The sequence below is a fragment of the Triticum aestivum genome, chromosome 2B (genome assembly GCF_018294505.1).
Source record: "Triticum aestivum cultivar Chinese Spring chromosome 2B, IWGSC CS RefSeq v2.1, whole genome shotgun sequence".
In the NCBI taxonomy this organism is placed as follows: Eukaryota; Viridiplantae; Streptophyta; class Magnoliopsida; order Poales; family Poaceae; genus Triticum; species Triticum aestivum.
The window spans coordinates 651,155,124-651,181,320 of NC_057798.1; the positions used below are offsets into that span (position 1 = coordinate 651,155,124).

Genomic DNA, 26,197 nt, shown 5'->3' on the forward strand with positions numbered 1-26,197 from the left:
GTGCCAAACTGGTACTAAAGGGGGGGCACCTTTAGTCCCCACCCTTTAATGCCGGTTACTGAACCGACACTAAAAGCCCTTACGAATCGGTGTTATAGCTCGGTTCTGCACTAGTGTCTAAATACTAAGAAACTCATCATTGTATGCCATCCATATCAGGGACATTAACTCCCTATTAAGGTGCTCGAACTTCTTGGTCTCAAGTTACATCGCCTCCTAGTGTCACACCTTTTTTAAGAACATCGATGACTGCAACAAACTGATAATTGAAGACAATGCCATTTCTGCATAGCCAAATAAACAAAAACACGTTGCAACCACGACCAAAATAACTGGACTTAACAGTTTACACCCCCGCATCATAGCCATGACCTAAATTATGACCACATTGGTGATATCAAAAGTTAAGTACATAGTGAGCCATCCAATAAAGGGTTAATTTAATAAATGCCCTCAAATTCCTGCGATTCTGAGAAACGACACTGCAATTTTCAAACTTTGAAAAATGTCATTCCTAATGGCATTTTTTAAAGTATGCAGTGGCGCTTTCCAAAGTTTACAAAATTTACAGTGGCATTTTTCAAAGTTTGAAAATTGAAGTGGCGTTTCCAGGAATCGCCAGAATTCGATTGGCATTTATCCAATTAAACCTCCAATTAAATGCCAAACCACAGTAATAAAAACATTGGATTTCATGCTCATAATAGAAGCTACATTGTGTGCCCCGGCCATTTGCGTTTAATCAAATTGTCCTTAGTAAAGATGACTTTTTGACATAGAAACTGAAGGAATACCATGTTATGTAGAGGTAATTTATATCATAATCATTTAGATGTAAATCCAACTAGTGTATCCAGTAATGCCCAATACACTAAGTGCATAGAAAAAAAATCCAGTGGTATGAAGCTCCTCTTACTTAAACAAGTCCCGCTCTCGAAGTTAGTTCTGCCTCTGTAATCTTGTGGGACAATCTCATTCTGGTCTACGTACTAAAATACTGACCAATTTGGTCACTCACTGCGTACTTTTTTTACTTCCAAATCTTGAACACTAAGGCCGCCTTGGTCTTTAAGAGTACACAAAATCTCCGACGTGCTAAATGGTATTTTGTATGCTGATTTGACTGCCATAATAAGTAAGAGCAACAAAACTCTAACCTCTTCCAAACCCCATTTGGGATCTAAAAAAGGAGTCACAAAGATTGGGAGGCTGCTCGACACTTAACTAATTAAGAACAAACACCCATGATAGGATAGGTTTTTGGATCGCTAACTCGGGCGCTTCTCTAAATTATCTTTTTGAATACCAAGGTTCTTAATAGGGAATGAACCATGCCTGCAACACAAAAGGTATATATACTCTTATATGGGGTTATCCATCTTTTTTCCTGCGAGAGTAGAGTCGAGATTAGTAGAAACAGAAGGGGACCATGATGTTAGCAGCCGCCTGAAAAGTAGTCTCCCAAGTCCTATAAGCAACAACTTATTAACGTCAACTACCCATCGATGCTAGAAGTGAGAGACCCAAAACGCAGGATGTCATGTTGCCAGCGCATGTGTTAAGCGATCTACTGTCAGAAGTGTTGTTGCACCGTGGAGTACAGTCGCAGCATCCACATGTGCACCATGTTACACTTGTTCAAGGACATCTGCCCCAGGGCCTATAACAATGCCTTTGGCGGCGTCTCATGCCTCAACCAAAGCGTCAATTCTCATTTTTCCCACCAAAACCTGATTGTTGTGTCACTATCAAACACTTCATATAATACTGAATCCAAAACCTGGATGCATAATTGGGTAGAACATGAATGCATGTCGAAGCCAACCAGCTCTAACGAAATGGTATGACAAACACACAACTTAGGACATACACAATGAACAACCTAAGTGCCTGACAAGTCTTTAGACAAGAGGAGGTTTGTTATTTAGTTCTCTTATAGAAACATGCAAATTCACCTAATGTGGAAAACAAAAGCAATTGATCTCACCATAGTTCAATTATTGCATATCAATACGTCTCCAGGAAGGAAGAAGAGACAAATACAAAGTGAACAATGCTAAAAACATTAATACAAGTTAGAAGAACTTGGCGGTGTTGGTGTAATGGAGCAGTAGAACCCTTCCCTAGGGTTGACGAGCCTCTCGACCCGCATGATGACGTGTTTCCCGGTGGGTATACTTGACTAGGAGACCCAAGGTGGGCCTCACCATGTCCAGGAACACGTTGAACTGCCACTCATTCACCACGTCAATCACTTGTTGCACCAAATAATTGGCATATTGGTGGATCATCATACCCTACATGACCAAGCAACCACACAAAGATTAGTCATGTACATCTCGCAAGGCATCCAGATCCAGAAATAAGGATGGCAATCACTCCCAGACGCTCACAGAGTTTAGTCGATTCTGGTCGTCCATCTCGTTTGCTTGATGCATTTTCAGCCGTCGGATCAAGAGTGGGAGGAGCTCGGTCGTCGGATTGAGCCAGTGCGACTGTAGGAATGAATAGTTACCGTCTCACGGTAAATATCTGCTGCCACCGTGCGTAATTCCAGCGCCCCGTGGAGGGTATTTTGGGTATTTCGCATCATGGGTATGTGCGTGTCGATGGGTGGGTGGGCGCTTCCCGTCGGGCTTCTCTCCTTCCGGGTCCTCACTTCCCCGATTGGGTGAAACCCTAGCCACCACTCCCCGTCGGGCTTCTCTCCTCCATTCCCCATCGCGCCCCTCTCTTCCAATCCCTGTAGCCGACGACGAGATCTTTCCCTTCGCCGAGCTTGCCACCATCGCTGCTCTCCCCTCGCCATCGCCGGGAGGAGTGTGCAAGCCGCCGCTTGCGTCATTTCTCCGCAGCCGCCACCGCCCCCTTCCCTTCCAAACCCGCGGAGATGACGGCGCCGGCGTCGGCGCCGGCGCTCGCGGTGGTCGGGTACTGGGCTGCCCGGCAGCCGCGGGGCCCAGACGCGCTACATCGTCAAGGACCTCAAGCTGTCGACGGCGGGGACTGAGTCACCGCCGCATCATCTTCTCCTTCTCCCCAACACCGCATCTCCTCCTCCCCAACACCGATGAGTGCGGGTCGCCGTCCCACCAGATGAGATGGGGCAGCAACCACGCCCCCTTCACCTCTTCTACCCAGCCGTGCCACTCGGGACGACAAGATCCAGCCGCGGCGGCCGAGATCCAGCTGGCTGCCATTGATATGAGGAGCGCTCGCGCCGCTGCTCCGCCGTTCGTCGTCCACTTGGCCGCAACCATCCACAAGAAGAGGTGATGTCACGGCAGCAGGGTCCTCGCCTGTCTCCACTCCCTCGTCGCAACAACATTTCCATCTCCATCCCCAACGCATCCTTGACTCATCTTGATCTGGAATGAACCAGAGGTGCCAAGTCTCTCCTTACTCTTTCATGGTGAATCCATTTTTACTGTCCCATGTTTGATGGTTTTCTCCTCTCAGCCCAGAGAAAGAGATTTGATGTGATGATTGAGGTAGAAGGCATGGATTGTTTGGGGCTCCTCTGAAATAAGCTTCTTAATTAAGAGATGAATACAGTCGGAGCCTGGGATTTTTATACACATAGATGGTGCATAAATAAGCAAAACAAAAAATGCGCCAATGCTTTGCCAGAATTTCGTTTGTCCTCTCAAAATTGTGGCGAAACCAAGATTGAATTTAGGGATGTTTCATATGCTTGGCTGTTGACACACTTCTCTTCAAGGCAAGGTCATTTCCAAGGTGATCTCATCCTAAGTCACTCAGATATCATGTTATCCTCTTGCTAGAAGTTTATTGGTGACATCTTAGTCTAGCATAAGCTTGTTTTGAGGGGATGTCTCTTTTTGTGGTCGTTAAAGTTTGATAGTCTTTGTAATAGCATTCTTACTATATCACCTGAATTTCTAATCTTATGTTCCTGCTATTATGCTCTTGCCGCAGGTGATTACAGCGGTAGGACCTGCCCCTGATAAGAACCAGGGTACCCGTTTAAACAGAATGATGACTGCGTGAGGCTTAAAAGATCGCCATCATATCAGGTATAATTGAAAACTTTTACAGCCCTCAAAGCCCTATGGGCTGCACCAGAACTTAGATTTCTGATCCCTGCTGACATAAGTTCCTGTAGGTATTGGCATTTAACCTTTGTTTACAACTACTAAAGGAATGCATATGGTTGTCCTTAGCACTTATAGTTGATCTTTATCTAAAAATAAACGCCATCTGTTTGCCAACTTTGCTTGGAACAGGGACATGGAAAGATGCAAGCGTTACTATCTTGCAAGCTTGCTCTAAAAGACAAATTTGAATGGATCTTTAATTAGACAACGCAAAACCCTTTCCGTGTTTGTTGAACCCTGCGTAAGTATTTCCTAAGCAATCTCAATCCAATATGTGTAAACTTCTACTTGTCTTTTATAGTAATTATTATTATGCTTCGGCAATTGACTCGTTATTTGTCCTTTTACCATGTCTGTCCATTCAGGTGTATTTAGACGTAAGGGTTTATTTTTTGGGAATTTATTTAGATGTCAGGTTGCTTTCTTAACTTTGATCTGCAGCTCATGAGCCTTACGTGGGTCCTATAGGCTGACATGTACTCTATGTGTAGTTTCCATTTTATATATTTCACTCTTCCCTGGTGTTGTCTCTTACCGCTCGCATGGTTGAAAAAACCATTTTATTCACATGGTATCACACGATTCACACACCACATTATCTAGATTTGTTCAAGTACTTGTGATTTACTAATGCAGGGGTGATGCTGTCACTTCCATGGTCCACCAGAATGAAGATCGCACTCAGTGCTGCAAGGGGGCTTGCCTTCCTGCACGAAGCTGAGAAGCCGCGAGTGCTTGATGCGGCACTCCCACCGTAACTCATCCTTTTGTGTCCGCTGCAGGTGTGCCTCTGGTGATACATGTTAATGCTTCTATGGCCTGATTCTATTCTGCAAGCTCTAACTGGTTACCAATAATGTTGATTTGAGTTTGGCCTCTGTGGCCAACAGTTCCAGTTCCACTTCGTGTGATGTAGTACCTTGGCTCATCACGTGAATGGCCTATTTGTCAGTTCAGTAGATTGTAGCTGGCGCTGATGGTTGGGGTAATCTGAGGTGTTTTGAGTGATATTTGAGTTGCATCATTGCATGGACGCCATATTTTGTTCATACGCCATCACTGCTACTACGGCCACAATTTTTCCTTCTAACAGGGGCCTATTGCTGTAGTAGGTTGCTGGCTTTGAGGCCGATGACGGTGTGTTGTTTTCTCTGGTGGTCCGGCCAGCTACGCCCATCCTGGAGGCCGACATGCCTTCTCCGGCTGAAATCCCCTCGCCCTGGCCCCACTCGCTACATGGCGCTGAACATTCAACCAAGGAGGGGTGGTGCCTCTTCTCCGGCCCGCACATACCATCCCCAACACCAACATCGTAAGGCCACCACCCCTCCTTTGTTGAATCTTCAGTGCCATTACAACAGCACTAAAGTTCAGTAGCATTATGCATTTGTCTGAATTTAACTGACCATGCTTTGTATGCACGAATTGGTTGACAGGGATGACTCGAAGGTTTGTGGATAGAATGTGAGATATTTCAATTAAGGTTCTGAAGAAAGATCCCAAATAATACAGTGTCCCCCCATTTGAAAAATGGCACGGTGGATTTGATACCTCAATGGTCTTGCACTAGCCACAGACAGCTTTGCGTTTGTGCCTTGGTTTAGGTGAGCAACGATCTGTTCTTGCAAATATTGATGCAGTTCTTTCCTTTTAATCATGTGTGATTATATTGACCTGAGTTATTTAAACAATTCATATGAATATTGATTTTCTTTGCATCATTGTCATATCATGTTCTTCAATAAGTATTTGTTTCTCAAAATTTGATATACTTCTGTCCGCACATTATTAGTCTACTTGATTTGGTGACTTTGATTTTATTATGAATTTAGAACTTTGAAGAGGATAGATAAACCTGGTTCTATACCTATGTGCTTGGCTGCTTGCTACTTACACTGAAATTATACGAATTGCAGCGATGTGTTGCAACAGCCAGCAGTAGGATGTCTCAATCCCATCAACAATTTTCTTTGTTCTGTATTATTCAATCATATGTTTTTAGGATCTCTGTGTCAAGAAGAGGATATATCAAAGTAGTGTGTCATGTTCTCATTATAAATGAAGAGAAGAGAAAGTTGAGAACTTCATAATTGCATAGTAATCATGGCTAGATCGTAGAGTTTAGAGATGTACAAATGATTGATTAAAAATATATATTTATATTTGCAGCGAGACAATGGATCATGCCAGGTAATTTTTTTTGTAGAATATAAGTCAGGTTTAGAACTTTTGACCAAGACAGCTGAAAAAAACAAAGTAAATACATCATATATATATATTCGATATAATGTATATTTAGATATTCATGGCGCTGCATAGGCATAGTTCAGTTCCTGGGAGCACTAGCTGCTGCCGTATACATGTATTTCTTGATTCTAATAAGATGAAGGCAATCTTAGAAAATACTAGCTTAGCCCGCGCGGCGGCACGCCGCGCCTGTCGATAAATCGTAACTATGTAGACCGTTGTTGAAATGATAGAACTATAAACAATTATGAGTTTAACAGAATATGCATTGTAGCTTTATGTATATCTTTTACTATTAGGTAAAGAAGACCATATCAATATATAGTCCACCGCTAATGAAAGTTCAAGATGGCAAAGAAGTACATTTATTACAACCATGCATGATACATGCTGATAAACAGAATGATAAAAACTGGTACATCTCTAATAAAAGGTACTTATTAAAACTATAGAGTCCACCCTACATAGTGGGTTTATAGCGTGACACGACCGTACTGCAATAAGAAATTGCAACCAAATTCCCCTGAATTTGATCGTCCCTGTATAGCCTCCTGCAGGATTAGTTCTGATAATAAAGTGATACAAAGCTTTTGCATTCTTGGACACGTCCCACAGGAGGTTTTGCTCATGTGTATGTGATAATAGAATCTTAGCTGTGTGCACACTGGGGGTATATACAAAGTGGCATCACATCGAAAAAGTTGTTGCATATTTTTGCCAAAATCATTGTCTGCCTTGCGGATTCATTCTGCTGAGTAGTTCCTTGTTGGTGGGCCATGTTACATTGCCATTACTTCGTTTGTGCGCTCTGCTCATGCGGAGCTTCCAGGTGTGCCACATAACTATAGAGATCGATACTTTACATTAAAATTACTTTCATGTAATCGTTTTATTACAATAAAGCAAGTAGTGTACAATTTTGGATTAGAACGTATAGACTTATTCATTATCTACTTATCACCTTCTGCAGGAGGTGTCCATAACGAAATAGTACAAAACTTTTGCAAATTCTCGCATACAGCCATGGGGTCGTTTGGCACCGGTATATGTGATTAGTGGATCTTCAGTCTGCGGGCACCGAGGATACATACATAGTGGTATGATGTCTGAAAATCAGTCAGATATCTTTGCTAAGATTTTAACTTGCCTTGTGAATTTCTTCTGCTGAGTGCTTATTTCCTTTTTTAGGGGTGAGTGCTTATTTGCTGACAGGCCATGTTAAATTGTCACTGTTTGGTATGGGTCGCTTCATGTGAGGAAATCAGACCTCTCTTTGTAGCTTCAAAGATGCAGTAATTATAGTACTCTTCAAATTGCATCTTTTAGGATAGGTTTTCCATTGCTTGTGCCCCGTTGATATGTAGTGTTTATGTACGTTGTTTTTATTATTTACATTGGATCTGAATTTAAAGCAAGAGAAGTATGCATAAAAAAAAGGAGAAACTGAAAAAATGATAGATTTATTTCCAACGTTCGTGGTGCATCTTAGAAAACAAAGGGTACATGCTGGTATCTTTTTGGTAATATAAAATAAATACGGTATGTGCACTTGTAGTTTAGATCATTCAGATGGAATCTCCTGCAAGATTGGTACCTGTGATGAAGTGATAGAAAGTCTTTGTCAATTGTTGTACCCGACCCACTGGTGGTTTGGTGCCGGTGTACGCAATGATTGGATCATCGGTGTATGAGCATTGAGGGTACATTCACAGTGGTATCACAACAAAGAAATTGTCTCATATCTTTGCAAGGATTTTAGTTTGGCTTCTCATTTGACTATACGGTGACCTGTTGGTGGTCCATATTGAACTGTCGTTGATTGATTTGTTCTCGTGCCTTCGCTTGTGTCGAAAGCACGCTTCTTTTTTCTACTTCAAGTGCATGATAGTTGTGATCACTGATAGTGATGTTGTAGTGGGTGCGTATGTGTTTTAAAGCCGCTTGAGCAGCGTTTTCTTTAGCTGTACCTTGTGTTTCAGCGAGTTCACCTGTGAATGCAATCTATTTTGTGTTTCAGCAAAACAGAACACGTCAATAATATAATTTGTTAGGTGTCAATATCGCCAACAACTTAGACATGCAGCCAGAGAAAAAAAACGACTACATTTTTTTTGAGGAAAAAATGACTATATTAAATAGCTCATAAAAACTCTATGCATTATACACATGTCAACATTAGTTGTGGCGCGTACATAGAAACAGAGAAAAAACATGCACCTTTGGCTCTCTTGCCACTTCTCCTTTAATATGTGGCTTATGCTATTAAAAAAAATGCACCTAGACAACTTCCCCTTGAAATTTCATGCGCGTAGTAGATCGTGTTGAAAATTAAGTCTGGCCACTGCATGCGTCCAACTGCAGCCAACGGTTTAATTAAAAGAGGACAAATGACTACACAAATTATTATGTCCACATAGGATGTGTACTATCCCAACACGTGGCTATTTTGCATGCAAGATCCATAATCATATGATAGGTGTAGCGGTTTAAGAGCTATGCTCAATTGTTATCTGGGCTAGAGTTCAACTGTGAATTACCCGCAAAAAAGAAGAAGAGTTCAACTATGAAAAAAACGCAATCTATTTTTTTAGGGTTAAACGCAATCTATTTGAAAAGTCGTTTCTTAACCCTATTAGGCCCTTATATATTTAGGCAGGTATGTTTATATATTTTTAGATTATGAACGGTAACAGAAGCATGTAAAAGTGCTCATTGCTTGTGCCGTTGAAGTGAGAAAGACTGAGACCATATTCGAGATGTAGTATTACGGAAATATTTATGAATAAAAATAGAGCCATGCGATTGAAAGGAAAATATCACGGGACTGCAACTCTCTTCTTATATGAATGAAAGGGCCCATGGTGTTTGTGCGATTGAATTCTTTTAAATGATATACATTCTTGCGGTGTGCACATGTTCCTATGCTAAGGCGAGAAAAGAGTTCTTCGCACATGTTTGGTGCGCCTTTTTGTCAGTAATAATACACGTACTATTCATGCAACTCTTGTTTTTCCCTTCTATATTGTACAAAACACAACTCATAATTTTTTGGATGGACGGGTGCACCAAATGTAGCTAACCTATAACCACGATTTTTTTTACTTGAAATAAAGTCATGGAAGAGTCGATGGAGGGCGTGCAGGATTATCAAGTTTCAGCAGCCAATTCAAATCCGCGGCATGTGTGCTGATGAGACAGGTGCCGCAACTGTGAGACCCAAGTCAAGTCTCCCCCCCAAAAAAGTAATCCAAAGAAGGAGATCCATGGAGAACTTGCATGGAGATCCGTGTAGAGCTTGCAGGGATCAGTGGAAAGGCCGGGCATGCAGACATAGCCGCCGCGTCCAGTCAGTATATACACGTTCGAACTGATGCACATAAGTGCCCATGAAAAGGATTGGGAGTGTCCTCCATTAGAGAAATTCAATTACGTGCAGTGAAATCAAACTGCTGCTCAACAGTGAACCCCGCACATGGCCTGCATTCAGCAATCAAGATTTACTTCTCCCTAACACAATTCATCAAGAATCTGAGTCATGTGGCGTAGCTAGCAGGCTAAAACCAACCCTTCCAACAAACTGCAGTTTGGCATGACATCACAGGAACATGCTATATGTTCTAGCATGCTGCATCTAGTCAGTCTCATTTGGCACGATGCCATGGAGGTGCTCACGCAGTTCGTCGCGGCGGCGCAGGTGGCTCGCAGGTCGACAGTGGGCGGCGGGCATCCAGTGTGTGGTCGACTGGTTGGAGCAGTGCGCGGCCACGCAGACCTCACGGCACGCACTGACACAGCAGCAACATGCAAGCAGCACGCATGGCACACAACATAGAGGTGAGGAAGAGGCAACCGCCCGTGTGCTCGCCATCCCGCAGTTGACGACGATCGAGGTGGGCAAGGAACAGGAGTGCGTCGTCACGTCCGCTTTGGCTCTAGTATAGCCGAGGTAGCACCTCTCCAGTCTCATGACGACGACACGGGGGAAAGACTCCGATGGCGCTGGATGGCAAGGCGACGGCAACCTGGGCGAACGCAACGTCCAGCCGGTGGAGACGTGACAAGGATTGGCGGGCCTTCAGCCTGAGAGGTCGCTAGCTCGTGGCCTCGGCTGGTAGGCCGGGCTCGAGGTCAAGATTGCTGGCGCATGCCTAGACGACGACGCAGTCCACAAAAGCCTTCTCCCACTGCTTGGAATCCAGAGAGCTCAGGTCGTCCGACGCGCCGACGCGGTCCTGCGCTCAGCTCCTCGGCGAGCGCGGCGCCGGACTGTAGCCTGTCCTGGCAATGGTCGCAACCTGGGACACCCCCGTGCGCGGCAAGGAAGTGCATGCGGAGACGGAAGGAGGTGCGGTCGAGCCCGTCACCGCGGCGCCGAAGCCGGCGACCATGCATTGCATGACGCCGTAGAAGAGAGTGATGACAGCGGCGGCGTGCTCCATCTCCAAGAGGCGGCCGTGCACAGACGGATTTGAGCCACCAGAGCGGCGGGGAAGAGCGACACTCCGGCAGGCGCCACCCGAGACCGTCACGGTCTGGTCGGCCGAGCGGCGGGGAAGAGCGACGCTCCTGCAGGCACCACCGGAGACCGTCACGGTCTGGTCGGCCGCCGCGGGCAGGCCGTCTAAGAGGAGCCAGGGCGAGCTGGCGTCAGCGGAAGTTGAGAAGAGGCCCTCAAAGTCGTGGGAGACAGCGTTACTGTAGTCAGAGGCAACGCTCCATGTCCGGAGGCGAGACGGATCGGAGCAACCGAGCAGGCACTCCCTCACGCGGACGACGCGTCGGCGAGAGCGAACCACGACGGCGTGGCGTCCATGGCGGAGAGCGCACGGCATCGGAGTGAGCCTAAGCCTTGGCCTTAGCGCGGCGGCATCCTCCGCGGCAGCAGGAAGAGCTCCATGGTGGCCTTCGTGCATGCCTCTTACTCCGCTTTTCATGCGTGCTCCATGAACTCGTGAATCATAGGCGGGTGGGAAGGTTGCGGAGGATGAGTGTTGATATTGCCGGGTTGGCAATTTATAGGAGCTCAAATCGGTAATGAACGGAATACTCTCGAAGGAGAGAGACAGCGAAAGGAGCTCCGCTTAAGGCGGTACCGTCTATATCCCATAAAATCGGTAAGTACGTGTCAATCACTAGATCGCATCCACGAAGCGACGTCCAGAATTTACGATGAGATGGCACCGTCCATGCATGTAGGAGAGGCCACGTCACATATCAACGTTTGTATCGAGCAACACGTAGCAAAAAATATCTACAACCATCTACAACACTCACCGAATAAAAAGCTGAGACAACAAAGTCAATTGGCTCCCAATCTCATACATGCATGCATGCACGTTTAGAAACAGACAAAGTGGAAAGTGGCCATGCAGCGCACATGCCGGGACACAAGGAATGTCCCATATCAAATGCAGAATCGCCAAACGTACCCCAAAGTGTACCCGCTCAGGTCCCCCATTAATTGGCGTGGCAGTACCTGATTGTCTGATTTTCACTGATTGAAAAAAGTCAAAAAAACAGGGTAAACTAAACCTAGCCAGGTTTAGTATATGTAGAATAGTAAGCACCTATCATGAAATTTTGAACTTGCGTGATGTGTCTCTCTGTTAATAACTATCATGCTTACATAGCTGGTTGATTTATTTGATTATAATCAAACTGGACCGTCATTATAATCAAACTGGACCATCATTATCAAAGAAATACATGTACCAAAGTCACATCTGTTTAGATCATGATTAGGCATACAATTGCTCCTTCAAATTATTGTGATATTGTAGTGCTATTTAGTCTAACAAATTATGTATTGTGGTGTTGCACCTTCTTTTCTCTTCTTTCCAGGACATATACTCTGCATGAGAAGTTACCTACTTGCTATGAGCTTCAGACGCATCGGCCGCTGCTAGGTGTGCCGGATGCCCTGAAGATGGTCAGAGCTGTGGTGCCTGCAATTCCGGCTTCATCTCCACACCTACAGGTTCACCTCTCCCTCTCTCCCCCAACCAAAACCCGCAGCACAGACGGAGGAGAACACTGCCTAAAGAAATTGAGCTCTAGCTTGAGCTTTTGATGTGCCTTTTGATCATCTTCATGGCATTTGCATCTAATGATCTGTACGACAAGATTCAGTGTGTTCCTGGGACACTAGAATGATTTTTTTGCTGAATGACTAAAGTGTGAACTGAATATATGAGTTGCTGTCATTGAAACTACAAACTGTGAAGTTTTAGATCAAGTATGTGTACGTGGTTGCGTCTTTAAGAGGTCTGAATATATGAGTTTCTGTCACTGATAGATATACTATGGACATTCAGGTTTTTGATAATTTGCTCCTTGGGAGGTCAGTTTCCTTCAAGTACAGCTAAATCAAAGAGACACCGACTTATTTTGGTGCTTGGGATTTTGATTGCCAATCTGCAACAATGCCCATGCCCTTTGGTATTGCACTGATAATTTGCTCCTTGGGAGGTCAGTTTCCTTCAAGTACAGCTAAATCAAAGAGACACCGACTTATTTTAGTGCTTGAGATTTTGATTGCCAATCTGCAACAATGCCCATGCCCTTTGGTATTGCACTCTAATTATTATTATTATTATTATTATTATTATTATTATTATTATTATTCTCTTGCAGATGGTTTCTATCTTAAGTGTCTACAACAAAAGGGATAAGCAGCACCGCATCTGAGTACCAAAGCCATCCATGCCATTCTGTATTCCTCTCATCATACACTTGATCATAAAAATCAGCTTATTTTATTGCGGACCTACCATTTAAGATATCAAACTACTGTTATTGCAATTGGTCTTGAAATGCCACTAAATTGTTACTACATTATTTTCCACTGTTGTATGATTTATTTATCTAGAGGAACTTCTTTTATTGGTGGGAAAATATAAGTATCCTATTAGTCTGCTGAGATTTCCAATGCGATTCCTTACTAATCCTACAAGTCGTGTTCTTGATATTAAGTTGACGTTACCTTTCCGAGACATGTGTTTTCCAATGAGAATCTTTACTAATCATACAAGTCATGTTCTAGATGTTAAGTTGAGGTTATATTTCAAGTTATGTAAACCTGAAAGTGGAAGCATAATATACTACGTGATTCGATTGACCAACACTGAACTTTTTACATGTTTTCTTGTGTTGATTCAGTCCCATCTTTTTACATCATCTTCCACTTTCAGCTGATATATCTAAAATCTCTAATGAACATGTAATAGCTAGCAGGGAATAACTAAAGTCTTTGCAATTTTTTACATGTTGTCGTGCATCGATTCAGCCCAATTGTGCCATCAGAATGACTGATTCCGCCGCTGTCATAAGACCAAGGTTCTAATCCTAGATACTAAGTCAGACCAACTCTGTTTAGCTCTTGAGATTATTTTCTAGCTTGTGAATAATAATCTGCAAATAGTACCTATGCTTCTTACATTCCTTCCGGCTCTAAAATACACATATGCTTTTCTCTTTTTTGTACTTACTACTAAACTATGTGTGTTGAACAAAGCATGTCGCCTTATTTTAGATAAATGATGATGTAGTTATGGACGCCTTCTCAATGCTACATGTGTAGTTCCCAAATTGGACAATATCTTTCTGCAAAGATCTTCAAGTATGGCATTTGATTCATTCTCTCACATCTGCTATTTAAAGTTCCTCTCTTGGTTTCTAATCAATCTGTGTAGATACAACTTTCTTAGGTTTTTGTGCAACAACAGAATTAACAGTTGGTTGCTCTGTTTACCTTCGATGTCGGTATCATCTATAAATGTCACTCCCCTAGCTATTAGCATTGTTTGTTACAACAACCTACATGGCCTGAATTTGATGTTGTGGTTGCTTGTAGTAGCTTGCCCATGATTCATGGTCTCATTGCCTTCATTTGTTTGTGTTTTTTGTGCTGTCATGCAGATCAGGAGTTGCAAGTATGTGTGTGCTATTCAATCTATTTACTGAGACAAGAGGCGTTTATTTATGTCCAGATTTCTGTTGGAGATTATGGTACATAGAAGATCTCATATTAGAGAAGAGAAAATTCATTATATCTGTCGATCTGGACAGTATGTATATGTTTCTGGCACCTTTATCCTTTAGAGCAAAGCCCAGTTCTATGTTGATCTTTCTTGAATCTTTTGTTTTGTTGATTCGAATTATTTAAGTGTGAATTTTTTTGTACAATTCCTTGATTATATGCCAGTGTCGAGGCATCTTTTGACTATTTGAATTAATTTCCCATTGTATATTTGACGTATATCTTGGAAGGATGTGGAAGAACTTATTATTATGATGTTGTACTAAACTTTGAAGCTTTTGGTGTATCATGGTACATATTATAGGAAATGCATCAATGACATGTAATGAACTTTCATGGTTTGGACCTTGGCATCCTGTGTAACATATATATTTTGGTTTACCGGCCTGGATATGACCGAATCAAGTTGGAATTTTGATAAGTATCTACTATCTCTTTAATCTTTGAGTAATGTTGTATTTTTCATAATTACGCTTTTGTATCTCTTTGCCCAATCTACATTTCCGTCTTAGGTTATTTTTTTATTACCGAGTTTGCTAAAACGAGACTAAGTGTAGACTAACATAAGTAAAATCTCAAGAGGCAGAGATCGATCCTAGGAAAGCCCGTCTCTCTCTCCTGTGTCTCGTGGGTCACTCCTACGAATCACGGGGCAAACATCGCCGCCGCCAGAGGAACCCTCCCCAGCGCTCCTTCCCCTTGCAGGCCTCCGGCCGGCCCGCGGTGGTGGCGGACGCCATCTCTCCTCTCCCCTGCCCCCTTCGCCAGCCCCTTCCTCTCCCACCATGTTTGGGCTGGATCTCGCCCCTGCTGTCTCCTCCCGTCGCGGAGGCCATGGTCTGCTGCATGGAGGTGCATCCCTCGACGACTATGGAGGTGTGGTGGGCTGCTCCCACTGAATCCTGGTGGCGTGGCTCCTTGCGGGTGGCTAGCAGTCGTGGAGGTAGTTCCCGGACGCCGCTAGAGGCTGGATTTGCCGGATCCAGCGGGCTCCAGGTCCGATCTAGTGGCATCCTTGGGCAATGGCCCCTCCCTCGTGGGTGGCCGCCATGGCTGCTTCTTCTGGGCACCCGATTCCCAGATCTAGGGTCCGTCTCCGTGTGGGTGCAATGGGGAAGCTTTGGGTACAGTGGGTGGAGGATTTGCGCAGTGCGGTAGCAGGGTGGACGGCTGCGTGCTTGCGGTCCACCGCCATGTGGGTGGTGGATGAGGGTGGTTTCTGTTGGTTGTCGGAATGGCGGTTCCGGGCGGTGGGCATGATGACACCATTTCGGCAGGTATCGTCGCGCGGGTGCTCGTATGTAGCCTTGGCCGCTTGGGCAACGAGGTGGTCCATTTGGGGGCATCCGTCATGCGGGTGTGTTCTTCACAGCCACCCCGCTTGCTTCGAGCATCGTCTGCATCTTGCCTTAGCCTCCCATGGCTGATGGACCTGGTAGGTGCGGTCTTTTCCCAAGCGGAAGTTTTTCCTGACAGTGACGGTGGCGGTGATAGCGATGCTTTCGTGTGCCATTCCCCTCCTTTGAGGTGTCACCGTGGGTGACCTGCATCCACCATGGGCTCTGGGTGAAAACTCTTGGTTTGACATGTTCCAGACCTGGGCGGTGGCGGCGTTGTGGCGTCGCTTCCTCCTTGGAGGCTCCGTCCTGTGAGCAAGGTCCCATTTTACTGGTTTTTGGGGTAATCTGTGTGGATGATAATGTCTCGTCATGTGACGAGCCATGCTTCAACGGTAGCGCACTGTTGAGGAGCTAGGATCGGCAAGGTGGATGTGCTCGAAGGCCTCCCTCTGTTGTCTTCGACATTGCTACCTTTTGAGCCTGCGTTGGTTTTTCCCTTGAAGAGGAAAGGGTGATGCAGCAAAGTAGAATAAGTATTTCCCTCAGTTTGAGAACCAAGGTATCAATCCAGTAGGAGACAACGCACAAGTCAGCGAATACCTGCACAAACAATCAACAACTTGCACCCAATGCGATAAAGGGGTTGTCAATCCCTTCATGGTTACTTGCAAAAGTGACATCTAATACAGATAGATAAACGGTAAAGTAAATATTTTTGGTATTTTTGGTTTATAGATCGAAAAGTAAAAGATTGCAAAATAGTAGATCGAAAACTAGTATGATGGAAAATAGAAGTTATATGATGGAAAAGAGACTTAATATGATGGAAAAGAGGCCCCGGGGCCATAAGTTTCACTAGTGGCTTCTCTTAAGATAGCAAATAATACGGTGGGTGAACAAATTAATGCCGAGCAATTGATAGAAGAGCGCATAATTATGACGATATCTAAGGCAATGATCATGAACATAGGCATCACGTCTGTGTCAAGTAGATCGAAACGATTCTGCATCTACTACTATTACTCCACACATCAACCGTCTCCTACCTGCATCTAGAGTATTAAGTTCATGAAGAACAGAGTAACGCATTAAGTAAGATGACATGATGTAGAGGAATTAATTCAAGCAATATGATGAAAACCCCATATCTTTTTATCCTCGATGGCAACAATACAATACGTGCCTTGCTGCCCCTACTGTCATTGGGAAAGGACACCGCAAGATTGAACCCAAAGCTAAGCACTTCTCCCACTGCAAGAAAAACCAATCTAGTAGGCCAAACTAAACCGATAATTCGAAGAGACTTGCAAAGGGCTCTTTGCCGTCTCCTGGCTGACGGCAAAGACCTTTGCATCTTTGTCGTCGGCCAGCAGACGGCAAAGGGCCTAGATGGAACACGTGCCAGCTTAGGTCCATTAATGGGTTAACGACATGCTTTGCCGTCTGCTGGTAGACGGCAAATACCATTGCACCTTTGATGTCTGCCAGCTGACGGCAAAGTAACCAAATAAGCCAACCCCTAGGTGCTGCCATGTGGCATGCTATGCCGTTTACTGGCAGACGGCAAAGGTGCAATGGTCTTTACCTTCTACCAGCAGACGGCAAATTAACCAAATAGGCCAGCCAATGCCCCCAGGTTGCACAGGTAGCGGTCACGTGGCAGCTTTGCCGTCTGCTGGCTGATGGCAAAGCTCTTTGCCGTCTGCTAGCAGATGGTAACAAGCCTGTATAGCCCCTGTTTTTCTTAAATTCATTCAATTTCACAGAATTTCACACACACACACACACACACACACACACACACACACACACACACACATATATATATATATATATGAACAAACATTTGAAGATATATGTAGACAAGCATACCAACACATATCTAACACATATTCAACAACAAGTTTGCAACAACACATATCCAACAACATATCCAACAAGTTTCCAACACATATCCAACAAGAAGTTTCCTCCAACAAAGTTCATCGTACGAAATCAAAACAAAAAGAAGCACAAGGAGAATAGTAGACTCCATGAACCCAAGCTCCTCATCTAAAGAAAATCTGCAAATTGGGAAAGAAGAAAGTTAGAAGAAGAAGAAGAAGGCTAGCTAGAAGAAGAAGAAAAAAGAAGAAGAAGAAGAAGAATTTTTCTTCTCTTTCTTTTTCTCCTCTCCTCTTCTTTATCTTCTTCTTCTTCTAACTAAGGTAGGTAAAATGTCATTTTTAGCTATGCTAGGTAAAAATGCTAAGTGTAGGTCATTTTAGAGCTAGGCTAGGTAAGTAGGTCATTTTGGAGCTTAGTAAGGTTATTTTGTCATTTTGGGGAAAAATAAGCTAAGTCTATGTCATTTTGGAGCTAAACCAAGGTTATCATGCCATTTTTTTACCTAAGTATGCTAAGTATGCCATAAATGAACTGAAGAAGCTAAGTATAGGTCATTTTTGAGCTAACCTAGGTAGTTATGTCATTTTTGAGCTAACTAAGCATATTTTGTCATTTTGGAGGAAAAAATGCTAAGCATAGGTCATTTTATATCTTTGAGGTAAGTAAGGTTATTATGTCATTTTCGAGGAAAATAAGGTAAGTATAGGTCATTTTGGAGCTAAACCTAGGTTTTTATGCCATTTTTTACCCAAGTGAGCTAATTATGTCATAAATGAACTAGCTAAGCTAAGTATAGATCATTATTGAGCTATCCTAGATAGTTATGCCATTTCTTTTAGCTAAGTAAGCATATCAAGTCATTTTGATGGAAAAATGCTAAGTATAGGTCATTTTATAGCTATCCTAGGTAAAATATGTCATTTTGGAGCTAAGTAAGGCTATTATGTCATTTTTGACGAAAATAAGCTAAGTTTAGGTCATTTTGGAGCCAAGTAGGTCATTTCTTAAGCTAAGTATGCATTTGTTAAGCAAAACACTTAGGAAAACTTACCATCATCACGGAGGTGAAGGACCGGTCGGGTTTGCGCCAGTGCGAGTCGGAGAAAGACCGGTCGGGGTCGCCAGTGCGAGACGGAGAAGGATCGGTCGATGCTTGTCGGGAGGCATGTTGCACGAAAGATCATTTGCAATGTCTAGTTAGCATGATGCGACTGAAATGTGAATACTAGTAACTAATGACCATTCAAATGAAACTCACCGTGTCCACTATACCCATCTGGGGCATCGGCAGAGGGGTTTGACCGTTCAAAAATGTTGCACCAAAGCTAAGTATAACTCACGGTGTCGTTGGTGCCGTGACGAGGTGCTGTGTCGGGGTCAGGGGTGCCATGTCGGGGTCGGGGTGCTGTGTCGGGGTCGCGGTGTCATGGTGTCGAGGTGGGGTCGGGGTGTCGTGTCGGGGTCGGGGTGTCGGGGTCAGGGGTGCCGTGTCGGAGTCTCGGGGTGTCGTGTCGGGGGTCGGGGTGTCGCGTCGGGGTGTTGTGTCGGGGTCGGGGGTGCCGTGTCGAGGTCGGGGTGCTGTGTCGGGGTCGCGGTGTCGAGGTGTCAAGGCGGGATCGGTGTGTCGTGTCAGGGTTGGGGTGTCGGGGTCAGGGGGTCGGGGTGTCGTGGTCGGGATGGCCAATCCTCGACCCCTCGGCGACCCTCGAACCCTCGACCCCTTTTCCCCTCAACCCCTAGACCCTCGTCTCCTTTTCCCCTCGATCCTCGAGCCCTCGACCACTCGGCGACCCTCTTTTTCTACTTCTACTTATTTTCCATCTCCTACTTCTTTTTTTCATCTTCTACTTCTACTTATTTTTTTCATCTTCACTTCTACTTCTTTTTCTTCTTATTCCTTCTTTTCCTTCTTCCTCTTGTCTTCTTTTTCTTCTTCATTTTCCTTATTTTCCTTCTTCCCCTTGTCTTCTTTTTCTTCTTCAACTAATCAACCTAAATCAACTAATTAACCTAAATCAACTAAAATCTACTAACCTAAAATCAACTAAAATCTATTAACCTAAAATCAACTACAATCTACTAACCTAAAATCAACTAAAATCTATTAACCTAAAATCAACTTAAATATTAACCTAAAGTCGACTAAAATCTATTAACCTAAAATCAGCTAGAATCTACTAACCTAAAATCAACTAAAATTTAATTAACCTAAATCTCCTTTTGTTGACTATGTACAGTAGGGTGAAACACCACCTACTAACTAATTAACTAACTAACTAAGTAAGTAATTAACCTAAAAACATAATTAACTAACTAATTAACCTATGTATAGTGGGGTAAAACAACTAACTAATTAACCTAAAAAACTAACTAACAAACTAACTAATTAACCTAAATCAAAAAATAGCAAGAAAAAAAAAGAAAAAAGGGAAGAAACCCCACCAGGGGGCGGAGTGGTGATGGGTGGCGAGGCGCCGGGGCGGTGGGCGGCCTGAGCGGGCGGGGTGCCCGGGCGGCCTGAGCGACAGGCGGCAGGGCGGCGGGGGGTCGGGGCGGTGGTGGTTGGGGGCGGTGGGGGTCGGCGGCGGGCATGGGGACGGCGGGCACGGGGGCGGCGTGGGTGAGGTGAGGGAGAGAGAGAGGGGTGGGGCATAGGGCCGACCGTTTTTTAGTTAGGTTTAATTTCTTTGCCGTCTGCTAGCAGACGACAAAGAAAGTGGCCGTTAGGGTGTTCTCGTTAGTGGGCCACCCTCCCTCTTTGCCGTCTGCAAGCTTCTATGACGTCTGCTAGCAGACGGCAAAGAGCAGGCTGACGACAAACACCCTCTTTGCCGTTCGCTCTTTCTTTGCCGTCAACTTTCTGTAAGCTGATGGGAAATACCTTTTTTGCTGTCAGCTAGCAGACATCAAAGAGCTAGCTGACGGCGAAGATCCTGATTCCAGTAGTGGTGGTCTCATATTATTCATCTTTATCATGTCTTTCTTGAAAATGATGCAATGAAAAATTATGTTTAATTGATAGAAGAAGAATTCAATAAAATGTTTGGCATAAAAACTTTGAATGATGAGCATGATTGTAATGTTGTTAGTATGAATTCTTTGAATACCCATAATGTTGATGATATGCAAATCTGATATTAAAGATAAGAATAAGTCTGTTGTTGGCAAAGCCCGTTGTCTCAGTTAAATTGCCATCATGGTTTATGTGATTTGGGTGCTAGTGTGAGTGATATTCCTTTAACACGTGTGTTGTTGCCGCCACTTTTTCACGACAGTTTCTTCATGGCAATCTATCTTAGCATTAACAGTGTTCAAAAAAGATCTGCCAAAAATTATGGGACAAAAGTCATCTTATGAAGAACCGAGAACTAGAAAATCAGTAGAGTATTTTATTTTCCCACACAAAACTTTAACATCTTTTACAATCCCAAATGATGTGATGGTGTCCCTATTTGCAACTTTAATAGTGACATCAATATCCTCTCTTTCAGCAGGTGTTGTTGCCGTCACTTTTCCAAGACCCATGAGCTACATGTTTTGAGCTTCCGCCATCGCCACTGCACAACCATATCCTCTGCATCAAGCCGCGTCCATAGAATACATCTCACCACTGCTCACATGCATAGTCTTGATATGAACATCGCCATGTAATAAAAAAACATGCTTGCATGAGTGGGCCTATGCTGACGTGCGACGAGAAGATCCGCATATCCGTCATTGCATAGGCAATGCAGTTTGCAGACTCTCGGTGTGAGAGTAGGTCAACGCCCGCGGCCAAAACTCCAAATAAGAAGCCCTATGGCATCCACGAGAACTCGCCGAGAAGATGGGTGAACTAGACTGGATGGCTAGATCATGTCCCCCGTGATGGCTCATGTAGAATTGTTCCCCTCTTATAGGGCCTTAGTCTGTTTGTTTAGGAAATGGGTTTAGGGTCTCTCCTTTCCTTCTTCTCCGAATCAGATATGTTTTGACATGTTGAATATGTGTTTCAATTGAGAAACTCAGTTTGACTTGTCTTGCTAAGTCAGCCAGGCAAGTACAAGTCCCTATAAGACGCAAATTTCTGGCTCCCATCCGAGGTTTGATCCCTTCAGGATCTGGTCCGCCCACGTTGAGCCAAAGTGCATAGTCTTCGCTGGCTCGACCTCCATGGCAGAGTCCTCGCCGCAGACATGCTAGCCAAAGTAGATGCGCCCACATCCCAGCGGGAGGATCATCTACACTTTATACTTTATGGTCGATCGGAAAGGAACACAACAGGCGCATTTGTACCGATTTACGTGTGAAACACCATGAGGTTGCGATGTTGGCTGTCGAGGCAATTAAGCAACGTGAGTTGGCTTTTGCTGGAGCCATGCTAGCTTCGGGTATTGGGTAAACTAGTTTTGCGTTTATTCCGGTTTTGGCGGTTATGTTACGTTTTCTAAAAACATGCGCGCCTTCGTACATCGCATTTTTCGCTCTTTTTCTATAATAAAGGCAGGGCTCCTGCCGGTTCTTGAAAAAAAGGTACATGTCCCTAGACCCACGCATATAAAGACATATATGGTCTAAAATGTTGTACACGTGACATAAGATGACAAAAATATGACTTTTTTTAACACAGTACAAATGTAGATGCTCAAACATATGCACATACACTCACCTTTATGAATGAACGTACGCACACCCTACTCTTATGAGCATCTCAGAGAAACTGAGCCAGTACATCGTCTTAAGATTGATGAAGTCGTCACGGACGCCTTCATAGTCAACGAGAACGTCTCCTCCCACTGAACACACATCACCAGAAGGTCTGAAATAAATCCAGGAAAATGCGAGAACCAACGTCTAAGTCTAGGACTTGAACACTGGTGGTATGCGGATACCTCTGTCCTCCTATCCATCTAAATACAGGTTGGTTTGCTACCCCATGACACTTATGTATTATTGTAGGCTGCTTGTATAATTAAACACCCCCCCCCCCACACACACACCCCACTGCTCTAAACTTAACCCCGAACAAATTGAGGCATTCGAGAGGCCTGTTGATGGGGTTGTGTACCTAGGGTAGGATCATGGACCTGATCCAAGTAACTTACCCTAGGACATCCTTAGAAGAGGTCGCCTTCCAGTCGACCAACGAGGATTCACTCGACTGGCCTGAAGGACTCGACCACGAAGACTCACTCGACCACCAGGAGGTCAAGAGGCACTCTGCACTGCAACGGCCTGTAATCAAGTAGACTTTATGATAGTAAAGGCACTTTATGTGGGGCGTTACCAGTAACGCCCCAGACTTAACTCACCTTAAACCCTCTCCTGCGTGGGCTGGCTAGGGTCCTGGCGCACTCTATATAAGCCACCCTCCTCCACAGGCAGAGGGGTTCGGCACCTTGTAATTCATACATTCATAATCCACTCGACCGCCTCCGGGCTCCGAGACGTAGGGCTGTTACTTCTTCCGAGAAGGGCCTGAACTCGTACATCCTTTGTGCTTACAACCTCTCCATAGCTAGGACCTTGCCTCTCCATACCTACCCCCCACTCTACTGTCAGGCTTAGAACCACGACAGTTGGCGCCCACCGTGGGGCCGGTGTTTTAGCGATTTTGTGGAGAAGTTGCGATTCTTCCGAGTACTCTCATCATGGTGTCTGCTGGAGTTTTGGTCAAGGGTCAAGAGATCCGTCTCGGCACTCTCACCTTCATCGCCGACGACTCCGCATGGCTCCAGGAGGCTCCACTCGACGTAGACGCGCTCCCCGTCCGCGGTGCGACGCATTTTCGCGCATGTGTCCGCGGCGTTCTGCTGCGGCAACCGTCGACCCAGTATCGGTCGGCTCCTCCATCGTCCACCCTCCCGGTCTCCCGCCAGCGCAAGCGCTCAGGCCGGTCGAGGCTTCAGCGATGGGTGAGTCACGCGGTGGCTCGCCAATCGGCCACTACACAAGTTGCGGCAATCGAGCCGAACGAATCTCTCTACGGCTTGTTCGATCAGTCGACTGGCTCCGGAGAGACTGCATCCGAGTGCGGAAGCAGTGATCCAGCGGCGGAAATCTTGATGGTCGACGGGCCCCACAGCCCTCCTGGCTTCGCCCGTGGTGGTGGAACAGGTGACGGCGGCGACCCTGCACGAGACTACGAAGAGTACCAGCCCGAGCCACTCGACTCTCTGCAAAGAGAAGAGCTTCGCCGCAGGAACGAGGATCCCCTGCGTATTCCCATCGCAGGAGAAACCCCCGAGGCTCGTGCCTTGGAGGAGGCGCGTCTGGCCAATTTGGCCGAGCGCACTCGACTGGAGAACCTTCAGCGAGCACTCGACGAGCGCGCGCGGCAACGAGTTCCCGACACCAGTCGACGTCAACTCTTCCCGCCGACTCAGGTATATCGAACCCCAATTCAGAATTTAGCAGCTGCGACCCGTATAGCAGAGTCCATTCAGCCTTCGCAGTCGGAAGCTGGCAGAGGTTTGCTGCAGATCAGGGATCTGCTCCGGGCAGCAGGAGATCAGAATTCAGCCGTGTCTCAGTCGCGCAACAGAATTCACAGTCGATCTGTCACTGTGAATACGGTTCAGTCGGCTCACAGCCCCAGATCGCCTCCGCGGCGCGAAGGGCGTGAGAATCGGCGAGATCAATATGGCGACAGACTCGACCGAGATGATAGGCGTCGAGTGCCCTATTCCCCTCCGAGGGGTGGGTCTTACGCTCCTCGGCAGCCAGATGATAGGCGTCAGTACAGTACAGGGCGTAGGGTTCCAGTTGACCCCAGAGAGCCAGGCTTCGACGCGCGATCCATTATCGTGCAAGGGTTGGTCGACCGGAACAGAGCCCATCGAGGCGCACTCGACAGAGATGTACCCACGAGCAGTCGAGTACATGTTTCTGGTCCTGAATGTTTCAGCAGAGCTATCAGAGCCGCAGTTATCCCCCCCAATTTCAGGTTGGCAACAGGAGTCAGCAAGTTCACTGGTGAGTCTAAGCCTGAAACTTGGCTTGAAGACTACCGAGTGGCAGTTCAGATCGGTGGTGGGAACGACGAGGTGGCCATGAAGCATTTGCCCCTCATGTTGGAAGGTTCTGCCAGGGCATGGTTGACTCAATTACCTCCTAGCAGCATTTACACTTGGGAAGATCTGTCCCGAGTGTTCGTCAGAACGTTTGAAGGGACTTGCAAGCGACCAGCGGGATTGACAGAGTTGCAAGTCTGCGTGCAGAAAACTAATGAGACTCTCAGAGAGTATATTCAGAGGTGGATCACTTTGCACCACACTGTGGAAAATGTCTCTGATCATCAGGCAGTATGCGCCTTCAAAGACGGCGTCAAGAACAGAGAACTGAGTTTGAAATTTGGTCGAACCGGTGACATGACCTTGAGTCGGATGATGGAGATTGCTACCAAGTACGCCAACGGCGAAGAAGAAGACCGACTCCGAAGCGGCAAGCACAAGCCGAGTCAGTCGGAAAAAGGAAACACCAGTCGGAAACAGAAGCGGAAGGCTGAACCGGCAGCTCCTGGAGAGGCTCTGGCCGTGACTCAAGGAAAGTTTAAGGGGAAACCAAAAGGATCCTGGAACCCCAAGAAGGTAAAGGATAAAGAAGGGAACGACGTGATGGATATGCCGTGTCACATTCACACGAAGAAAGATGAAGAGGGGAATATCATTTACCCAAAGCACACCACTCGCCAATGTCGACTCCTAATCCAGCAGTTTCAGGGAAAACAGTCTAAGGACAAGGAGAAGGAGTCGGACAAGGCCGAAGACAAAGAGGACAGTGAGGGAGGATATCCGCATATCAACTCCACTCTGATGATCTTTGCAGATGTGGAAAGCAGAAGTCGACTGAAAGTGATTAACCGAGAGGTGAACATGGTTGCCCCAGCAAAGGCAAATTATCTGAAGTGGTCTCAAACACCCATCACATTCGACCAATCTGATCACCCGACTCATATTGCCACCCCCGGGAGGCAAGCTTTGGTGGTCGATCCAGTTGTCGAAGGCACTCGACTGACAAAGGTACTGATGGATGGTGGAAGTGGGCTGAACTTATTGTATGCAGACACATTGAAAGGTATGGGCATTCCGATGTCCCGACTGAGCACTAGTAACATGAGCTTCCATGGAGTTATACCAGGGAAGAAGGCCGAGTCACTCGGCCAGATAGCTTTGGACGTAGTGTTTGGTGATTCGAAGCATTTTCGCAAAGAAAAGTTGACGTTTGAGGTCGTGGATTTTCAAAGTGCATATCATGCCATTTTGGGGAGACCAGCCTATGCACGGTTCATGGCTCGACCATGTTACGTGTACCTCAAATTGAAGATGCCCGGTCCCAAAGGTGTGATCACTGTCACCGGTGATAGGAAAAAGGCAGAGGAGTGCTTTCAGAAGGGCTCCAAGATTGCCGATTCCCAAGTGACAGCGGTCGAGTTCGAAGAATACAAGCAAAACGCAGATCCGAGTGACTTGCTGCGATCCAAGAAGCCCGCCACAGAGTCTGCATTCCAGTCGTCCGGTGAGACGAAGCCTGTTCACATTCACCCGACCGACCCCGAAGCAGCTCCGACCCGCATCTCCACAACACTC

General features: G+C 45.6%; 1 long non-coding RNA gene across 9 annotated transcripts; it reads left to right on the plus strand.

Moving 5' to 3' along the window:
- Positions 1–2,623: 2,623 nt before the first annotated feature.
- LOC123046502 (uncharacterized) lies at positions 2,624–14,562 on the plus strand. Of its 9 annotated transcripts, none has more exons than XR_006422388.1 (11): positions 2,624–3,384; positions 3,460–3,738; positions 3,940–4,037; positions 4,248–4,359; positions 4,755–4,900; positions 5,231–5,430; positions 5,555–5,722; positions 12,207–12,342; positions 12,680–12,833; positions 12,999–13,983; positions 14,283–14,562. It is a non-coding gene; the product is annotated as an uncharacterized lncRNA (long non-coding RNA). The 9 variants fall into 9 exon arrangements; XR_006422390.1 differs by having other exon boundaries at positions 2,630–3,384; positions 12,999–13,077; XR_006422389.1 differs by having other exon boundaries at positions 2,630–3,384; positions 5,228–5,430; positions 12,999–14,562.
- The last annotated feature ends 11,635 nt before the right edge of the window (positions 14,563–26,197 follow it).